The sequence below is a fragment of the Suricata suricatta genome, chromosome 15 (genome assembly GCF_006229205.1).
Source record: "Suricata suricatta isolate VVHF042 chromosome 15, meerkat_22Aug2017_6uvM2_HiC, whole genome shotgun sequence".
Lineage (NCBI taxonomy): Eukaryota > Metazoa > Chordata > Mammalia > Carnivora > Herpestidae > Suricata > Suricata suricatta.
Window position 1 is genome coordinate 29,837,629 of NC_043714.1, and position 12,995 is coordinate 29,850,623.

Here is a 12,995-nt window from a genome sequence, read left to right on the forward strand (position 1 = left end):
TGAAATTAGGTGATTAACTAGTTGGTACTTAACCTTCTAATTTCTGTATAAGTCTAATTACATGAAATAGAAGTAGAGGTTTTGATTTTTTACTTTGCTTTTCTGTTTGGAGGGTCATTGTAACTACTGTATTGTAAATGACAGAAAATAATTGTATATGTTAAAAAAATAGTTATATTAAAAATTTTTTTAAATAGAAAATAAAAAATAAAAAAATAAAGATAAAACAATAAAAAAACCACACACATGACAACGTGCTCAATAAAAATAACAATAATTTTAAATACATTGCAATATGAATTCCTATAATAGGAAAAAGGAAAACTTTAACAATACTAAATATGACAACTTTGTAGAGTAACTGAAACTCCTGCATTCCTTGTAAGTTTTTTGAATATTTCTTTATTTGTAAGAGAAAGAGAATGTACAAGCATGAGCGGGGGAGGAGCAGAGAGGGACAGGGAGAGAATCCCAAGCAGGCTCTGTGCTTGACAGCATGTGGCTTGAACTCACAAACTGTAAGACCATGACTTGAGCTGAAATTGAGTGTTAACTGACTGAGTCGCCCAGGAGCTCTGAAACTCAGATTCCTAATGGGAGTGTAAAGTAGTCTAAACATGTCAGAAAGTTGTTAAGCATTTTCTCATAAAGTTAAATATGTATCTACCATATTTTTCTGCAAACCCATTCCTATATATTTACATATTAGAAATTCATTTATATTTTCATAAATAATCTTACATAAAAAATAGATCAGAAATGCACAAATGTCAATCTCCAACCATATGGATGAATTATAAAAACAAACAAAAAACACCTTTGTTGAGCAAAAGAAGCTAGACAAAAAGAACACCTACAGCATGACAAACTCTAAGACAGCAAGTCTCTGTCACGATTTGGAGTCTTACAATTTCCTTATAGTATAATTAAAGGTAACATCCAAACAAAATGGCATGTTCCACATGAAAACAAGAAGGAAAGAAATATTAATGTGATATTTAATCATTCAATATATTATTATTGCTTATCATCAAGTGACAAGGATAGTCTTGTGCAATGTCTCATTGCTAGGAAAAGGCAGAGGCCATAGGGAGTGGAATGCACCTTTAATTATGAATCTGTGAAGTCATATATTATTATAAATTTCTCTTTTTTAATTTTTTTTAGTTTATTTATTTTTGAGAGAGAGAGAGAGAGAAAGAGACAGAGCATGAGTGGGGAGGAACAGAGAGAGAGGGAGACACAGAATCTCAAACAGGCTCGTGGCTCTGAGCTGCAGGCACAGAGGTTGAGGTGGGATTCAAAACCATGAACTGTGAGATCATGACCTGAGCTGAATTCGGATGCTCAATCAACTGAGCCACCCAGGCGCCCCTATAAATTTATTTTTTTGATGTGCATATTCCAGAGTTGTATGTATTCTTGGTGGTCATTTTGTAAGGCATACACTTTCAATGCATTTGATTAGTGATTGATTGTAGAGTAAGATTATCTTCAGAAGTGATATAAACTTTCCACATTTATTTTTCTGGTACTAGATACTTCCTTTTATATTCAAACATATTAAAAAATTTCTTAATATTTCTTTACTTTTGAGGGAGACAGAGAGGACGTATGCATGCGTGCATGCACACATGAGTCGGGGAGGGGAAGAAAAATAAGGAGACACAGAATCTGAAGCAGGTTCCAGACTCAGAGACGTCAGCAAAGAGTCCAACAGGAGGCTTGAGCTTACCAGCCTTGAGATCATGACCTGAGCCAAAGTTGAATGCTTAACTGACTGAGATACCCAGGCACCCCAAGATAGTCAAATATACTTTAGAGAAAGTTCTGGACTGCATCAGAAAATGTGGAAACATGCATTATGTCTCATTGTACACTAAATCAATATGGAACTGGGTATAAAGGTTTCTCTAGGTTCCACAGGTAAATGACTTTCATATGTTCTTGGATGACCCTGAGACAAAAGACGAGTTCTCAAGATGAGTCTCGGATTAAATGCTTCCCAAACAATGAATTTGATTAAAATGATAATAAGCCACAAAATCTTTCTTTTATAGAAACTGTATGCCCTTTGTGTAGCTTCCTCTGTTTATAGATCGTTTTTTATTGTATCAGGTCTTGTTTATTTCTTGTGAAATTATAATCATGAGAATACTGCATATCTCAAATAACCAATTCTATGAATATAAATTGATACTAGAAAGAAATTCTTCCATACTCATAACCTTTAGCAATGATATATGACAATAAGGTAAATGATATGAGTATGTCATCTACTGTTAAGAGCATAATGTTTGATGCCAGTAGAGAGTGCTATATTTGAAAATTATACTTGAAAAATCTAGTTTTCTTTTAGATTTTAACTATCTTGCATTTTACATTGTTCTTCATAACCTTGGTATATGAAATCAAGAGCTATATTTTATATGGTCACAGTTAAACATCCAGGTGGATTGTATTTTGTGCCTTATATTTATTTGTCTTCATAACAAACTCTATCCTCATTATACTTTAAAAAATCAATTGAATTTAAATGAACACATTCTAAGGTTTCAGTTCTTTAAACATTAAGCCCAGAATTATTACCTCAACATAAATTATACACATATATAAATGAGAACATAATTAGTTGTATTAATTTGGGAAGAGCTAGCTCTCCCCAATATTGTTTAATGTTCAAAGAAGGCTTGATGGAGATCAATATGAGGGTTTAGCATACTAAAAATATCTAAGTTCAAAAGATAAAAAGTCTCCCTTGTGCCCCTTGAATTGTCCTTGTACAACTTATGAATATTTAAAACTGCCAAGGTATAACTATTTACTGTGTTCTAATCATTTTCAGAGAAGCACCCTCAACATTAATAATTCCTAGCAGTCATAGTACAATAATTTTATAACTATATGGTTATATATTATTTTGTAGGATGTTAAGACTTGGGGTTTGATATTTAATATCACAATTAATTGTTCATGCTCATCAGCCCACAAAACACTAATTTTTGTCACATAAGGGGAACTATACATTTAGATAACTGTGCAAATGGATTTCATTTAATTGTTTCTAAACCAGTTGAATTCACAGCTCAATTAAAAGGTGATAGATTGCACATAATTTGTTCCCTTTTTATGGATTATAGATTACAGATAAAATTACCTCAGGAGACTGTTTTTTTATCCACCCGTGGTTTCACAATCTGTTATTCTAAATGTAAACTGATTGAACCCACAATTCCCTTTTGTCACAGCAGGTTTCTGGCTTTTAGTGTTTTTCTGCTTGTATAATTACATATTTTAAGAAGATATGTTAATCAGTAAGCATATTCTGAAGTCTCTGGGGATCTAGCAGAAATATGCTGCAGATAATATATTTTAACCATTTAAAAAAGTCAGTACTCACAGTTATAAGCTAAGGTTACTTTTTAATATAAAAGAGTACACAAAATCTTTAGTTGCGCATTTACAATAATCTAGTCCTATATAAGCATACATATTTTTACTTGGAATGGACTTCAGAAATCATGTAGTATTATCATCTTATTTTAAGTATAAGGAAATTGAGACTCAGGTTGCCAGGAAGGAGCAATGGTATTGATAGAAGATTCTTATTTCATATCCTAAATGCATCACTTACTGGATAGGTTACTTTATTTATTCTTAATGTTGTTTTAACAAATAACTATTAAAGTAGTGGTTTCAGACAAGGCATATTTACTCTCTTATAGTTCTGGAAGCTAAGAGTCCAAAATCATGGTGAATCTTACAGAGGCTTTAAGAAAGAATTATTTCCTTGACTTTTCCACTTCTATGGGGCTGCTTTAATTCCTTGATTTACCCTGCATCACTAACCTCTGCTTCTGTTAACACATCTCGTTTTCCTAACTGATCCTTTTGCCTCCTTTTTATAAAGAACCTTGTGATTATATTGGGCACAAATGGATAATCCAGGAATTTTACTGTTTTTAAACACTGAACTTAATCTGGTTTACAAAATCTCCTTTACTAGGTAAATTAACAGATCCACAAGCTTCACAGATTAGGATTTGGATATCTTTGGGGTATTACTATTTAGCTCACTTCCATTATTTTACACCATCTGTACAGTAAGCATGAATGCTATAGGGCTATTCTACAGCTCCACAACAGTCTGACTCTCAATATAGTTTTTGACCATCTCTCATCTGTTGGATTAATCTGATTTTCTATCTGCTGTACCATTCTTCTTGAAGCCAGAATTTATCCTATAGCTATAAAATATTCAAATATGTTCATATTATTTTCTTGCTTAATACATTCAATGACTTTCCATTGCTTACTTTAAAAGACTACATTCCCCCAAACAGTGTACAATTCCTTTCACATATGGGAATGGGATCCAGATTGTCCAGGTTGAATTTCATTACCTACCCTATGTGCCACATGTTAGTTAATTTTTCTGAGTTTTCTTAAGTTTCTTAAGTCTCTCTATACATCTAGATCTGTACATAAGTTTTTTTTTCTGTAGTTTTTCTTAAGTTTCTTAAGTTTCTCTATACATCTAGATATTTACATAAGGGGTTTTTTTTTCTGTAGGAAATATTCTTAGCTAAAGCCTTTTTGGTTTAAAAAAAAATCTATTCTTCCTCCAAAACACACCGCATTATATACTTCTATGTAACATTCCCTAGAGTAGACTTCTACCATAGTGTTTTTTTCTTTACTTTTGCATTTATCATGTGCTTTTGCAATTATAATACAGTTTCTTTATTGTATATTCTGTGATGAGTTTGTCAAGAGTAATGCCTATGTCCTATACATCTTTTCATAGTCCCAGTATGTAAATGTTTAATTCTGGAGTTATTAACTTCTTTATTCTCTGAATTTATCCCCCACTTCTATCATTTCTCTTAATATTGCCTTCAATTATAAAGTCCCTTTCATGAAACAAACATTAACTCCTGTTTTTGTCCCCAGATGTTTTTCCTGGTAAAAGATACTCAAAACACATTTTATATCTTCCACAGCATTAGAAAATATTAAGGACAAGGTAGATATTAAGCAAATTATTTAATATTGCTAGACTAAAGTGGTTTAAGATTCTGTGTCTCCCTCTCTCTCTTTGCCCCTACCCCACTCAAGCTCTGGCTCTCTCTGTCCCAAAAATAAAGAAAACATTAAAAAAAATTTGTAATTAAAAAAATAAAGCTGTATTAGTCAATTGACAACCTTACTGACTTCATTTACTTCACTATCACTAGAAAGGAGAGTTGATGCTTATGTAGAGCTGGTGGCCCATGGCCTACCGCTGGTCTCAAAATATTCTTTAGAAAGTTTTTTAAAAAAACTACTTTCTGGAATTTACAATTTATTGCCAAGGGACAATAGTTTGGAGACTGATATATTCCATGTAGAGAATAGGTAATTATATTAAATGAACTTTCTTTGCCAAAGTCATAAATAGTCGAAGGATAACATTTCTTGTTAGTTTCAGCTGTTGAATTATTGGAAGATTCTGTAGTGCTGCATATTGTACTTTGAACTGTGCTCTACGAATCTTTAAAAAGAAAGTATTTGTCCTTGCTCAGTTGACAGTTGAATGAATATGAAAAAGCAAGGCAATTATATTTTGCAAATTCAAGGGACAGATTGCTCAGCAAAACTTTTCTTGTTAGACTAATTAAGTAAAAGTACCTATCTATGGCTGTATCAAATTCTCCTAACATGCAGCTTAGGTAAAATTAGATAATAACCTGTGAATTCAAATTGATGCCATGGAATCAGGTTAAAATGACTAGACGTTATTGAATTGTGGATTAAAATTAATGATCTATATCTTTTCAGGAAATTTTGTCAGTGTTTCTATATACAGTGTGACCAAGAGGATCTCAATATTCTGAGAATATTGACTAGGCCTGAGTAAATCTTGATCTGGCTTCTTTCTGGCTATCAGCCCCTGATCTCTCTGTTCTCAGAACATTTATTTTAAAAACATATGATTTCAAATTATTTCTCTTGCCTTTTGAGATATAAATCTTTTCCCAGCCTCTGGCCAGTTTTATAATCCAGGAATGTCTTTTTCAAAGACCTGGGAGCCATGCTTCAGAAAGGAGATGGTGACACTGTGTCCCAGGCTCTGTGGGAGGGTAGCAGCTTAAGAGGGCCAATCAGCAAACACTGATGGCCTAATCACAGTGGCCCACCTCTTCCATGTTTTCAGTACTCTTTTATTAGCTTACTCCAGGTTTAGATATCATCCAGCCTTTTGTTTAAGGCAATCGAGTTCTAGCTCTCTTCCCTATTGCAATAGTATTGAATAAAGAATTCCTTGCCTGTTTAACTGTTTAAAGTATAATTTTCCTTTGGCAGCTAAAGAAGCCCTAATATTTAAACTTCAACAAACGCCTCCATGGCAAAAATGATTATGATAACTTGGATGATCTCTTACACTATGCATTCTTCCTTCTTCATTTAAATTGATATGTCTAATGGTTTTAAAAAGGGATTTGATTTCTAATTACATTTACATCAATAACTTAGTCAACAGTTGAAAATTATATTAGAGATTTGAATACATTTTTTAAAAGTTACTGCTTTGAAGAAATCAAAATGCCCATTCTGTAGGTGCACAGGATAACCTGAAGGAAACATCCTATGTTAACCTGGGGTCACGAAGTTCAAAATCAAAGCTTTACCCGAGCGGACTGGTACAGCTGTGTATTGCCCAAAGTCCCACTGGTAGTGTGCATGTCAAACTGCATGCCAGCCCCGAGTACAAACACTTACTTGGCCGATTTGAATTTTTTAAATCTTTTTTTTTTTTTTACATTTATTTATTTTTGAGAGACAGAGAGAGATGGAGCATGAACAGTGGAGGGGCAGAAAGAGAAAGAGACACAGAATCTGAAGCAGGCTCCAGGCTCTGAGCTAGCTGTCAGCCCAGAGCCCCATGCGGGGCTCAGATCCACAAACCGTGAGATCATGATCTAAGTGGAAGTCAAACGCTCAACCAACTGAGCCACCCAGGTGCCCCTAATTTGAATTCTTAAATTTCTTTCATGCCCTCAGTTCCCCTTCTAGATGAGAGCTAATGCACAACAACAACAACAAAAACAACAAAAAGACCAAAATGCAGGCATTAAGAGGAGAAAAAAAATAAAAACAAAACAAGAAGTGTGGGCAAAAATAATTTTCAAATAACAGAACATCCCTACATTTAAACAGAATGAAAAAGTGAAAATAAAAATTGATGTTTTAAATTCATATAAATTTATTATTTTACTTATCATTTTAATTTTTTTAATGTTTTTTTATTTTTGAGAGAGAAAGACAGAGGGTGAGCAGGGGCAGGGCAGAGAGAGAGGGAGACACAGCATCTGAAGCAGGCTCCAGGCTCTGAGTTCACATCACAGAGCCCGATGCGGGCTTGAACCCAGGAGCCAAGCCACGAGATCATGACCTGAGCAGTAGTCAGAGGCTTAATCTTAACCAACTCAGCCACCCAGGTGCCCCACTTGTCATTTTTCTTATGCTAATTTGTATCTTTAGCTAAACACAGGTATATGCTTTGATGAATGCCTTCAAAAGTTAAAATAGATTAAACAGTTTAAATAAAGAAAGGCAATGTCTTGAAATTTGATTAAAAATACCAATGATTTGTTTTTGTTTAATTGGAAAATCCAAAATTTAATGCTACATAGTGAGTATTCAATAAATGTTTCTACAGTATTAGTGTAATTTCCATTATCAGTAATTTACTACAGATGAAGGTGTCAAAAAACAGAAGTTGAGTTTGAATTTTGTCTCTACTAATTACTTGCTTGGATATGTTGCACATGCTGTCTGATTTCACTTTTATTTTCTACAAAAACATGTCCTCCTTCCCCATCTTTGTATTCAATATAGAATAGAAAGTAGTGACCCCTTTAGTGATAAGGGAGTTAAAAATAAAAATAAAATACTATTAAAAGCTCCTGAAATTCCCTTTGCTTCCACTTCGGCAGGTATCAGGGTCTCTGTCAATTGCTTTCCTCCTGTGCTCCAGGCCACACCCCTCAGGCCTTAGTGGGGCGCCAGGACCTGACATTAACAGCGAGCTGGCCCGAGATGATCCTTCTTCCCTCTTAAGGATAAATAGTAATACAAACTCTTACATAACAGAGTAGAGTCAGAGAGAAAGAGGCAAAGAGAAAACATGAAACAGAATTTTTAAATATTTTATAGCTAACATTTATATGAATTTTTAGCATACTCTAGTGTTCCATCATTGGATGAAAATAACTCACAGATTTTCATTTATATACTTTGATTCCTATTTATATACTTTGGATTCATGTACATTCAAACACGCACACAGCACACACATGAACATACTCAATGCTTTAGTAAATAAAACGACAAAAGTAGTTTTCATATAAGACACATGTCACTTGAAATTTGGGACAGGGATTCTTTGACATTCTGAAGGCAGGACTCTTCAGAAAACTGAGAGAAAGTAACAAGCTAATTGTGTGTTTCATGCACTAAGTACATTGTAAAGACTGGAAGCTGAACTTTTCAGAACTGGATGGTATTATGATGTTTGTCCTGAAGTTGGAAATTTTTGTTTAAATGCAGCAGTAACTTTGAAAAAGGAAAGAAGTGCTAACAAAGTATGAAATATACAAATGTCAGAGTTATAGACATATATGTATTGACCATATCTAGCCATAAGGAGAGCAGGGAAAATACTGGAAAAGTAATGTTCCATAATTCACAATGTTACCATGACAAATATGGATGCTAAATTAATTTTTTATTCATACTATTGACTCTCAGGGTTCATATGAGATGCAGTACTTTCAATGAAATAAGTATTACTTTAATATGTGTGCAAATTAGTCAAATAAGTGATGCTATTACACTTTGACGTTTCGGTGAGCAAAATTTCTATAAAGAGTTTTACATTGATATTAGACCATGTCTAACATACACGTAACATTGCTGTGGTAGAAATGGGGATGGAAGCAACGGCAAACGCATCTGAGACACAGGATTCCACCCCTATCCAAGGCAGTTTGTCTAGGAGTAAATAGTTGGAATCTCCAAAGTTAGGAGCTTGCAATTTCTTCACTGCACACATTTTTAAAAACAGCATCACTGCTGGAGGTACCCACACGGGGAGAAGAGGGCCACAAAGCCCATTCCTTAGAAATCAGATGGATTAGCACATGAGACATATGGTTTAGAAATAATAGGTTAAAGTAAATAACTCAAGTGAGAGTTACTATAGATCTCTAAGCATCCTTTTTGGTAGTAAACAATTATAGGGTCTATATTTAACCATTCCACAGGAAAGTTTCATATATAATACCTTACAGAAAAATTATAAGAATATAGCAATTTACTATCCAAGCTTTATTAGAGCTAATAAAGGCCTTATAGGTGAAATAGCGAATCATTTCAAGATACAGTTAGGACAGTAGTGTAGAGAGATTTAGGCTCAGATTAATATAAATAGTTTTGGAAAATCTAGAAAAACTAACAAGGCATGTGGATTCCTATTCCATTTATATCTTTATTCTATGTTGTCTCATTCACTCTGTGCTTCTGTGTATTTCTTGTTCAAAGCTAAAATTTATTGCCTCAGGAGAGAGACTGGTGAAATAAAAAGTTGTTGGTGGCTGAGTCAGTTAAGTGTCCTACTTCAGCTCTGGTCACGATCTTAGAGTTCCTGAGTTCTAGCTCCACGTTAGGCTCTTGCTGGCAGCTCCGAGCCTAGACCCTGCTTCAGATTCCGTGCCTCCCTCTCTTTATGCCCCTTCCCAATTCTCACTCTGTCTCTCTCTTTCTCTCAAGAATAAATAAATATTAAAAAAAAAAAAGTTGTTGAAAGCAGTCAAACAGTTTAACCTAGGAAAGTTGAAAACTCACAGTTTCACTCTGGAAGGGTGCTCAAAAGTAGATGGGCGTACCTTAAGCAGTAAGATAAGTTAAATAAAAAATGGGCAGGAGCTATTGACAAGATACTTTAGTCATTTTAGAAGGTCTTACTACAGAGAAAACAAAACAAACACAGAATGCATCTATATGAAAAAGAAAAAGCATTCTAGAAGAACTACTTCTCTAAAGCAAATAGTTTTAAAGAAACAATTCTAGTTGTTTAAAAGAGTCAAATAAGGTCAGTTCAAGGCACAAAAACTGTAATTTGAAAAACCTCAACAATATTTATAAATGGATTACTGAGAATGTGTCAGCAAAGAGAAATGTGTCCTTTGCAAATTAAGAACTTGGACTGCATAAATAATGTATGCAACCCAATGCACATACCAATACTATATAAATAAGTTACTGTAAGGTATTAAGGCAAAGCTTAATTTGAATAAAATATAACCATTTAAAAAATATGTAGAACATACTTTATTTAATGACACAGTGTTTTTAAGAGCCATACACGAGCAGTCAGAAGGATTGTATGGATTGATATAATAAAATTTCACTGGCTTGTAAGTCGTGAAAACCATATTCTAAGTGTCCCTATCCAGCCAAGTTGAGTAATCACTTAATTTCTACTAAATTTGGCTTTTTATTTGCCCACAAAGAAGGCTTATGTATACTTGGTGCTCAGTCTATACCAAAAAATACCTGAGAGGCGGGATTTATGTTTTGTAACAGTGTCCTGAACAGCTCTAAGCACCTCAGAAAACTTACAGTGACACCATGTTATATTTAAATTTTATGGGAAACACATCCTTTGTATACCACCCAAATTAATACTGTTATGTCCTTTGGACATAAGTACTTTAAAAAGGAAATTCTTAGACATTCCTTTTGGCCATGGAGGACCGTGAAAAAACTACTGAGTCACTAAGAGCTTAAAAGGTTTAATTTGTGAAATATAGTATTTTTGCAGTCTTGTCCAAACCCAAACCTGAATAACTAGTTGTGTGAAATTTACTATTTTTAATTTAAGTTGTAAGTTTGCATTTATTACTGAAGTTGGTAAATCAACACCTTGTCTTTCTATTCCTCAAGAAACAATATTAAAGTAGGTTAAAATTATTAATACATATTTAGGAAAATATGTTTCAGATATTAGGATTTCAGTCATATATAATATATATAATATTATATATTATATATATTTAAGGATTTAAGTCATATATATAATATATATACTATATATTATATATATATTTAAGGATTTAAGTCATATATATTATAATATATAAAATACCATATTTATATATATATAAAAGCAAAGAATCAGTACATTTATAGCCAATAGTTGCAGTGTACCAAATGTAATTGGTCACGATCTCTCTAGTGAACATAAATGTAATCTAATTGTTGTAAATAAAACTGTAAAAAGAAAGGGAAAATGTCAACATATAGACATTGCATTGATTGGCGATGGCTGTGGATAGTGTGAACATTTAGAAATATTAATTCTTTTGATTGATATGGGTTAACTTTCCATTTATTTGGAATTTTATTTATTTTTAAATTTCTTTCTTTAATAGAAGTTTTCAGTGCATATACATTATGCTCAGATATATATATGCTCAGATTTTTAATATCGTCCCCCAAAACCCGAAAGCTCCAGGGAGACCGAGTCACGCATGCAAAAGCAAAGAGCTTTATTATACATTTAGGCTGGCTGGGCCTAAACTCAGGCTCACAGACTCTACTGGCACAGAGGATCCGTGCTGAGAGCCCTGAACAAAGGCAGGGCAGGGCCTTTATGGGTTCGGGAAGGGGGAGTTACAGGAAATTGTGACACAGGTAAAGTGATCCAATCATTATAGCATAACATCACTGGCAGTAACTTTACCCATACATTGTTACTTTTGGTGGGAGCCAATCACAACATTTAGAGTACTGACCAATTACAGAGTGGGCCCAGGACCCTTATGTAGGGCACAACTAGCCTTCTAGGCCTGCCTTTAGAAATATTAAGGGTGTTAGCTGGCCTTTCCTGATAGGGTGTTACAAGGGTGGTCCCTCCTGCCTTGGGCAATGTGTGCCCTTCTATTGTCTAATGATTCTGAGAAACTGACACCTAGGCCTCCAAGGTCAGAGGGGAAACTTGAAGCTCAGACCTGCGCCCTTACATATTCAGTTCCTTGGTTACACTTAATCCTGAATATTTTATTATTTCTGATCTGATATTTAAAAGCTTCTTTTCAGATAGTTTATTGTTAATGTATAGAAATCCCACTGATTTTTGTATATTAATTTTATATGCTACAATGTTACTGAATTCATTTATTAGTTCTAACAGTTCTTTGCTGGAGTCTGTAGGATTTCTATACATAAAGTCATGTCATCTGTAAACAGTTTTACATCTTCCTTTACAATTTAAATACCTTTTACTTCTTTTCCTTGGCTAATTGCTTCTATTTCTATGTTGCATAGAAATGGTAATGAGGGGCATTCTTGTCTTGTTCTGGATTTTTAAGGGAAGGCTTTCTAGTTTTCACTGTATGTTTGGCCATATCACATATGGTCTTTATTATGCTTAAAGTACATTCCTTTCACATCTAATTTGATCAGAATTTTTAATAATGAAAGAATACAGAATTTTGTCCAGTGCCTTTTTGCAACTCTTGAAATGAACAAATTATGCTTAATTTTCATTCTATTAATGTGGTGCATCACATTTATTGATCTCCAGGTGTTGAAATATCTTTGCATCCTAGAGTGAATGCCACTTGACCATGGTATATGATTTTTTTTTAATTTAAAAATTTTATTTTTTTTTACTTTATAAAGTTTCATATTTTTTCAACATATGCAATTATTTTCCATCATTTACAATACAGTAGTTGCAATGACACTCAAAAGCAAAGTAAAAAATCAAAACACCAACTTCTGTTTCATGTAATTAGACTTATACAGAAATTAGAAGGTTAAGTAACAACTAGTTAATCACCTAATTTCACAGCTATCTGAAGTGGCAATCATTATATAGCAGCTTATCTATGATACATTCAAGATAAATGATACAATTTATTACTTGCCCATAAGCTACAACACAG